We start from the raw sequence: 8,860 nt of genomic DNA, 5'->3' as shown, positions 1-8,860 counted from the left end.
CCACTGGTCCTCACCTACCACCCCACCAATCTCCATGTACAGCGCATCATCCGCCGTCACTTCCGCCACCTCCAAACGGACCCCACCACCAAGGATATATTTCCCTCCCCTCCCCTATCAGCTTTCCGTAGAAACCACTCCCTCCGCGACTCCCTTGTCAGATCCACACCCCCCACCGACCCAACCTCCACTCCCAGCACCTTCCCTTGCAACCGCAGGAGGTGCAACACTTGCGCCCACACCTCCCCCCTCACTTCTCTCCAAGGCCCCAAAGGAAACTTCCATATCCGCCACAGATTCACCTGCACCTCCACCCACATCATCTACTGCATCCGCTGCAGCCGGTGTGGCCTCCTCTATATTGGGGAGACAGGCCGCCTACTTGCGGAGCGATTCAGAGAGCACCTCTGGGCCACCCGGATGAACCAACCCAACCACCCTGTAGCACCAGTTTCTTCATCCCCCCTCCCCCCACCTTGTCTCAGCCGAATCCCTCCAGCCCGGCACCGCCTTCCTGACCTGCAGTCTTCTTCTTGACCTCTCCGCCTCCATCCTACTCCGACCTATCACCCTCACCTTGACCTCTTTCCACCTATCACATTTCCAACGCCCCTCCTCCAAGTCCCTCCTCCCTACCTTTTATCTTCTCCTGCTGAACACTGTCTGCTCATTCCTGAAGAAGGGCCTGTGCCCGAAACGTCGAATCTCCTGTTCCCTGGATGCTGCCTGACCTGCTGTGCTGTTCCAGCAATAAAGTTTCAACTTTGATCTCCAGCATCTGCAGACCTCACTTTCTCCTTTTACCAATTTTCACTGCAATATTGTCCACCACTGACCTCATGACAAATTGCTCAGATTGTACTTTCTGTGTTGTCTCCGACAGGCACAGCCTCAGAGGGAAGCGATTCAGAACTGCGATGAGGAGACACCTCTTCAGCCAGACAGTGGTGAATCTGTGGAACTGATTTCTATCGAAGGCTGTGGAGGCCAAGCCATTGAGTGTCATTAAGACAGAGACAGCTTATTTTTTTAATTGGTACGAGGATTAAAGTTTACAGATAGTAGGCAGGGGAATGGAGTTCACTAACATATCTTCTATTATCGAAGCAGACAGAATGGGACAAATGGCCTAATTGTGCTCCTATATTTTATGGTCTAATTGCACTGGCGAAGGGTGATATTCATCATTTAAAGTATGTGATGCAATGTGATGCATTGACATGGAACGTATGGAGTCAGCTATTACGAGGGGGCATAGCTTTAAATTAAGGGGTGGTAGGTATAGGACAGATGTTAGGGGTAGGTTCTTTACTCAGCGAGTCGTGAGTTCATGGAATGCCCTGCCAGTAGCAGTGGTGGACTCTCCCTCAATATGGGCATTTAAGCGGGCATTGGATAGGCATATGGAGGATAGTGGGCTAGTGTAGGTTAAGTGGGCTTGATTTGGCGCAACATCGAGGGCCAAGGGCCTGTACTGCGCTGTATTCTTCTATGTTCTATGTTCTATGAGCATTCTGTCATTGGATTATGGGTGGATAGTTCTAGTGTGTATTGAATGCGGCTAGATAGTTTATAAGATATTATATTTAAGATGGCATGATATACTACAAGTTGTAATAATAATGATATCTGATTATACTTTAATTGTAGTTGTAATATCAGCTAATCTGCTTTGAATGCTATGTGCTTTCAGATACACAGCCTTTAGATTTCCTTTCACTGGGTTGGCATGTCTATCCCTATCTATTGATGTACACTTAGACTTATATTTTGATCTCATTCTGTCATGGTGCATTCATAATTTTCCATTTAATGTCATTCTCTGCTGCTTTGTCTCTGTTCTTTGGTTTGCAATATCCCTCCAAGTTGCTTTCCTTGCCTCACTGTTTGCTTTAAAGCTCTCTCCGCGCCCCTAATTATGAGGCTTGTGATAGCACTGTTCCCATCTTTGTTCAGTTTTAAACCATCATTGTGGCATGGACCCTTCTTTCATCAGTATTCGTGCCAGTGCTCCAAGAAACAAAACATACTTACACTTCATAGTATTTGGGACTTGCGTTCACTTCTTTAATTTACTATCGTTGTTCCAACATGCACGTGGCTCAGGAAATATTCCAGGAACTATTAACTAAAATGATCCGATAATTTGCCTAGCTTCTTATTTGTATAATGCAGAACGCTTTTCCTTTATTCTGCCTATATCCTTGTTATCTTCACGATCTCAATGACTGGATCCCCATCCTCCCACTCTATGTGTCTTCAGTTCTGAGCAGATGTCCTCATCCCTGAGGCAGGACGGGCAAGTGACCTTTCTTGGGCAGTCTCCTTTGCTCCTTTGCATCAACAGCCCGTCCCCACCATCACTCCATTGTCTGCAACCACTGCATTTGCTACCCAACTTGATTGACTTCAGGTATCATGGGCACAGTGGTTAATTATCTAATCCAGACAGCAGCTCTCGCTCTCATTCAAACAATCTGTAACTAACTGGAAGCTGTTGCATAGTTGCAGAGGGTGAGTATCTTACACTTCTGTCCACTCCTGTCCAACAGCCTCTCTCACAGTCATACAGTCATTCCCCTGAGATGCCAAAGCACAAGACACTATCTTAAGGAATGTACCCACCATATTGCAAAAGGTGCCCAGGTAACTTTCTAACTCTGTCTCTCAGTAACTGTAGTGTGGCCACCAGGCCATAAAACCTGATCTGAAACTATTCCAGTTTTTAATCCTATTGCAGTGGTGGTTGTCCTGGATCACGCTGTTGTCTCGGAGATACCACATTCCACAATCACAACATGCCTCATGCCTTTCATCCCAATTGAGTTTGCAATTTATGAATTATTGTCCATTATCAGAACTACTAACATTACAACTTAGATCTCCAATGCCAATAAACTGTATTGCTTTTCAATAAAATAAACATACAAAGTATTATTTACCATGGTCAAACACTGCAATCAATCATCATTATTTTCTTATAAACTTTATTTTGTACAACATTTATTCATATATTCTAAGATATTTGAATGTCCTCAAGCAAAATATCCACTAACGAATTATTGCTTTGCTTTCGTAAGATGTCAGTCTTTGCTTTCTCTCAGAACATACCTGATCTGCTCCTGGTGACACTGGGTGGGTCAGCTGTACTGAATGATGCTGACTGCCTCTGGTTTTCCATTAACCTTAACCTCCAACTGACATTGACTGACTATCTGAAGCATGTTAGAAGCAGAAACCTTCCGAACATTTAAGAAATAGTTAAATGTGCACTTGCTATGCCAAGTCATAGAAGGCGATGGTCAATTGCTGGAAAATAGGATTAGAATAGGTCGTTGTTTTTGAACAGACACACACTGTGCTGCAGATCTCTACAACTCTCTGAATCCCCTTTTTACTCGCTGTTAGAACTGATAGGGATTGCTCCCATACTCCTTCCATCGGCCGCTCTAACAAATGCAGCCTGTCTCCAGGACTTGTTTTTTCCGACTTTACAAACTGATACTGACTTTCTTCAGGTCCGAATCTCATAGGTTCCTCTAACTGACACTGACTGCTTCTGGATCTTCCTTTCACTTGCTGCCATAATTCATTACCTTATCCCTGCTTACGATAACTTTTAATAAATCTGTTCCCATCAGAGCAAAATGAATTCAGATAATAACAAAAATCAAAGAAGTCTTCATAGTTTGAAAGCTTTGAGAATCAAAATGAAAGGGTGTTTCATAACTATCTTTAACTGCTCTCGGAACTGACTCTGGGTCACTGTGTAGATGCAAGTGTTTGTGCAGGTACTGAGGAGCTGGAGCAGGTATGCAGCTGTACCCATAGACGCTGAAGGTGGAGATAAATTGTACACAAATGCAATTCGCTGATGGATGAAACATGTAACATTGCCCATCCATAACAGGATGAAACTGCCTGAGATAGCGAAGAGATGGAAATGTGTTGCTGGAAAAGCGCAGCAGGTCAGGCAGCATCTAGGGAACAGGAGAATCGACGTTTCGGGCATTAGCCCTTCTTCAGGAGTTCCTGAAGAAGGGCTAATGCCCGAAACGTCGATTCTCCTGTTCCCTAGATGCTGCCTGACCTGCTGCGCTTTTCCAGCAACACATTTCCATCTCTGATCTCCAGCATCTGCAGACCTCACTTTCTCCTCTGAGATAGCGAAGAGTAAAATGATGGACTTTCTGCGCCTTTCCATCTCTGGGTCATGGGGACCCTCTCTCTCTGTTTCCAACCGGAGTCTCCTGCGGGCTTTACTTGCCATGAAGATGTGTCTGACTGTCAGAATGTTAAAGAGAACTATCAAAAGGAATGGGACTATAGGGGTTAGAAAGCGATGGAGAAGTACATATGCAGTCCAGAAGATTGAAGTGGTTCTGGTAATATTCTGGTTTTGTAATGCAAAACCACTCGAGGTTATTGAAGGTGTATTTAGCTCTGTATTTGAAGAACCAGGGAATGCTTTCCAAACAGCCCAGTACACTCACTGTTGCAATAACCACAACTGCCAATTTCTCAGTGCAATATTTTGTTCTTAGCTTCTTACAACAAATAGCCACAAATCGATCAAAGGTGAAAGCAACTGTGAGCCAAACGGAACAGACTGTGGTGCCAGTCATAAGGAAATCTAACAAACTACAGACAGGAGTAATATCCAGGAAAGAAACTGGAAAGTGAATGATAAACCACCTCAACATTACGTCGGTGATGACGACCAGAAGATCTGCAGCAGCCATTGCCACCAGGTAATGACTGACACTTTTGGAGAGTCCACAGGTTCTGCGAGATAGGATTGTGATTGCCAACAAATTACTGTTAAGTAAAAGGTTAAAATTACTGCATAAGTACGATGCTTCAGTTTCATAACAAAAGTGCTAATTTTGTGCACATGATATCTGAAAACATTTTTTTATTGGTAGGAGAAATGAAAATGCTTATAGTTTATTACAAATAAGAAGAGAAAAGTAAATCTTTAGAAATGAATGTACATTGTACAGTAGTTCAGATATCAAACTGATGAAGATAAGAATGTTCATTTGACCAATTTAATTCCTTTACCGAGAGAAATACCACATTTTTTCCTTGATTTTTCACTGCTCAGAATACTCTTTCTGAAGTGTGGATAGAGATTCAGTCTGAGACCTTGTTGAGTCCCCAGGATCACAGACGTAGAGATTGAAGATTCCACTGGAAATTGCCATAAGCCTGGAATCTCTTAAAACCTTAATTTATTTTGGAGCATTTATGGGATCCTGCTGCAGTTAAGTAAATAATGATTCAAGAAACATTAGGCTATTGAATACCTAACCTGATTCCTGAGCAAACTAGTCACCTGAATTCACAAATTACAACATGCATCCAGAACTGCCCCATCTCCATGCGTGTGCGTGTCCACCACATGCCCATGGTGACAGACTGATATGTGCACACACCCTACAGAAACCTGAGAGCCTGAGTCGACATCTACTCTCTTAACTCTGGGATCCAGCATACTTCCTACTTCAAGACACAGCTCCCACTTCCCCTGAGATCTGACCCCTACCCTCCCCTGCTGCCTTCTCCAATATCTCCCATACTTCCCTCGGACGTGAAGTACATTATCACCCCGATCCCAATATACGCCACACCATACTTGAGACTTAACAATCTCTGACCACCAGAACTAACAGGCACTTGCTCCAGACCTGATGTCATCACACCACTCCATCAGTTTCTGGCATCTCCCTCCTTACCATCTTTAAAAAAATGCTACCCAACTATCATTCACAACGCTGTTCTCATTAACTCTGGATACTTGATGTACCTGGCACACTACCTACCTTGCATCCCATCTGGCACACTACCCCATGTTCCTGACAATTCACCTACCTGGCACCCTGCCCTGTGCACATAGAATCATAGAGTAATACAGTACGAAAACAGGCCCTTCAGCCCAATGTGGTCCATGCTGACCAAGGTGCCCACTCTGACGGTTCCAATTGCCAGCATTTGGTCCATTCCTTCTTTAACCTTCCTGTACATGGACCTGTCCAAATGATTTTTAAATGTTGCTATTGTGTCAGTTTCAACCACTTTGTCTGGCAGCCCATTCCATATATGCACCACTCTCTGCGTCCTCAGCAGATTCTTCTTAAATCTTTCCCCTCACACCTTAAACATATGTCCTCTAGTTTTCAAACCCCCATCCCTGGAAAAAGACTATATGCATTCATCCGACTATGCCCCTCATGATTATATGCACCTCAATAAAGTCACCATCTCATCTTGCTATGTTCCAAGGAATATGTTCCTGGCCAACCTCTCTCTGTAACTCAGGCCTCCTACTCCTAACAATGCCTTGTGAATCTTCTTTGCACTCTACTTACTTGGCATCTTACCCCTGCACCTATCTAAAACTTTACCTACCTGGGAACTATCTCCCCCTCACCAGGTACCCCCCTTACCCATGTTCTCACATTGGCTTGGTCAGAAACTGTCCAGTATGTGCATTGTTATTTTGTATTAGAATATTATGCACATGGTGATAAGTACTTTGTATCAGTGATTTTTCATTCACCCCACTCAAAGCTGTAAAACACAATTTTCCTTTTCCAGTTTTTCTTCAGAACATCAGGCCATACTCTGAAGGAATATCTATGGGAACTATGAGGAATACTCAGTTTGATGGCTGTGGCCTCTCTTTTTGATTGGCAAATACATGCTTCAGTCTTTCAATTAGTTGTGATGTTCATTGCTCAACATTGATGGATAACTAATTGCTGTGTCCTTTATTAATCTACAATTACTCATCACAATTTCACAACCACTTGATCACATAATAAGCTAACAGCATGGATTGTAGTTTATTAGATTAATATCACAATCTAATCAATGAGGGTGGAATATACTTTACCTTTCTCTTAGGTTGGAAGTCAGTTGGCTAAGTTGGCTGGAGGGCTGGTTTTCAATGCAGGTGTAATGTCAACAGCATTGGTCCGATTCCTGGACCCATCAGTTCTCTGGTGCCAAATGTATATTTAAGGAAGTTTGAGAACATTTGGCCATTTACTGGGTAGTCATCGTCCTTATTTCTCTGACAGACCTGGACCCATTTGAATGATCTTAGAGATTAATAAACTTTAAATAAACTAGCGTATCTGACAGCAGTTCTTTATCCAAAAGAGAAAACGCTGGAAAGTCTCATCAGGTCTGGCAGCATCTGTAAGGAGAGAAAAGAGCTGACATTTCGAGTCTAACTGACCTTTGTCAAAGCAGTTTCTTATCAGTGCTTTTCACTGATTGCTGTTAATTAGTAAACCTTCTTCACTTATTAACCCTAATCTGCTACTAGTAAGCCAAGTGCCTTATTAACAGTCTTCTCAGTTTGTTTCCCATCTTCAAAATATATTTTATGTTTATGTTCAGTTCTCACCATCCAGTGGTGATGCCAACATTGTACAATTTGCTTCCAATTAACTGACCCCATATTTTCTACCTAAGACCATTTGAATTGAATTTGTTTAGAGGGACCATTGTGATACTAATCACAAGCTGTTCTATATCTTGCCCAGCCTGAAACTAAAACAATTATACATCATCTCTCTCTGTGTTCTCACAACTACTGATGCATAGCTGTCGTGAATGCCAGCTGAACTCGTAAATAGACATAGACATAGAAAAGTACAGCCGAGAACAGGCCCTTTGGCCCACGATGTTGTGCCGAGATTTAATCCTAATATAAAATATACTAACAACCTACGCACCCCTCAACTCAGTGTTATCCATGTGCATGTCCAGAAGTTGCTTAAATCCCCAATGACTCTGCTTCCACCATCACCTCTGGTCCACAACCATACATTCACAACACTCTGTGTAAAACATCTACCTCTGACGTCTCCTTTATATCTTCCTCCTAATATCTTCAAACTATAACTTCTCGTACCAGTCAATCATGACTTGGGGAAAAGTCTCTGGCTATTGACTCTATCTATTTCTCTCATTATTTTGTACACCTCTATCAGGCCTCCTCTCTTCCTCTTTCTCTCCAGAGAGAAAAGTCTGAGCCTAAGATTTGTCATAGTAATTTAAATAATTTTCACATATTTGAAACAGAACTGTCCACAGGCAATGAATGAGTCAAATAATATTCCAATAATTATATTTTGTGATAAGCACAATATTAACTTATTAAAATAAAACATTATGATTTTATCGACTTAATATCACAGTGCATTCTTAAAATCAACATAATACTGACACATAACAGATTTTGTACTCAAGGGAGAAGCAAGTAATTTTGCTTAAAAACATGATACCGTTTTATATTCTGACACAGCTTTGAGCACAATTTGCTGCTGTGTTATGCATTGCAGTCAAAGCAGAAATATTTGTCTAATTACACAATGCTGAAGAGGTATTAGTAACTTACTGGGTATTCCAATAGCCCCAAGTACAGGGCAATAAATGAATTCAACATCACCGAGTGTTGGAAACACGTTGTACTCCGGATACTTCATACTCAGAGGAAAGCGATTAGTCCGAGTTTATCTGGAAATGTGATCATCATTTATACATAGAAAAGATGTCCTCCAGGGGTACAATTTGGCTGGAAATGTGTTGCTGGAAAAGCGCAGCAGGTCAGGCAGCATCCAGGGAACAGGGGAATCGACGTTTCGGGCATAAGCCCTTCTTCAGGAATGGCTTTCGGGCATAAGCCCTTCCTGAAGAAGGGCTTATGCCCAAAACGTCGATTCTCCTGTTCCCTGGATGCTGCCTGACCTGCTGCGCTTTTCCAGCAACACATTTCCAGCTCTGATCTCCAGCATCTGCAGACCTCACTTTCTCCTACAATTTGGCTGGATGGTTATTGATATTA

At 42.6% G+C, this 8,860-nt stretch overlaps 1 pseudogene; it reads right to left on the bottom strand.

Moving 5' to 3' along the window:
* Positions 1 to 3,682: 3,682 nt before the first annotated feature.
* Positions 3,683 to 8,501, bottom strand: LOC148147438 (putative G protein-coupled receptor 139; annotated as a pseudogene).
* Positions 8,502 to 8,860: the final 359 nt, after the last annotated feature.

The sequence above is a fragment of the Chiloscyllium plagiosum genome, unplaced genomic scaffold, assembly GCF_037043375.1.
Source record: "Chiloscyllium plagiosum isolate Xiang-an unplaced genomic scaffold, Cpla_swu_hap1 HiC_scaffold_17, whole genome shotgun sequence".
In the NCBI taxonomy this organism is placed as follows: Eukaryota; Metazoa; Chordata; class Chondrichthyes; order Orectolobiformes; family Hemiscylliidae; genus Chiloscyllium; species Chiloscyllium plagiosum.
Note: the sequence above shows the minus strand (reverse complement) of the source record. Positions and strands in the feature narration are given on the sequence as shown.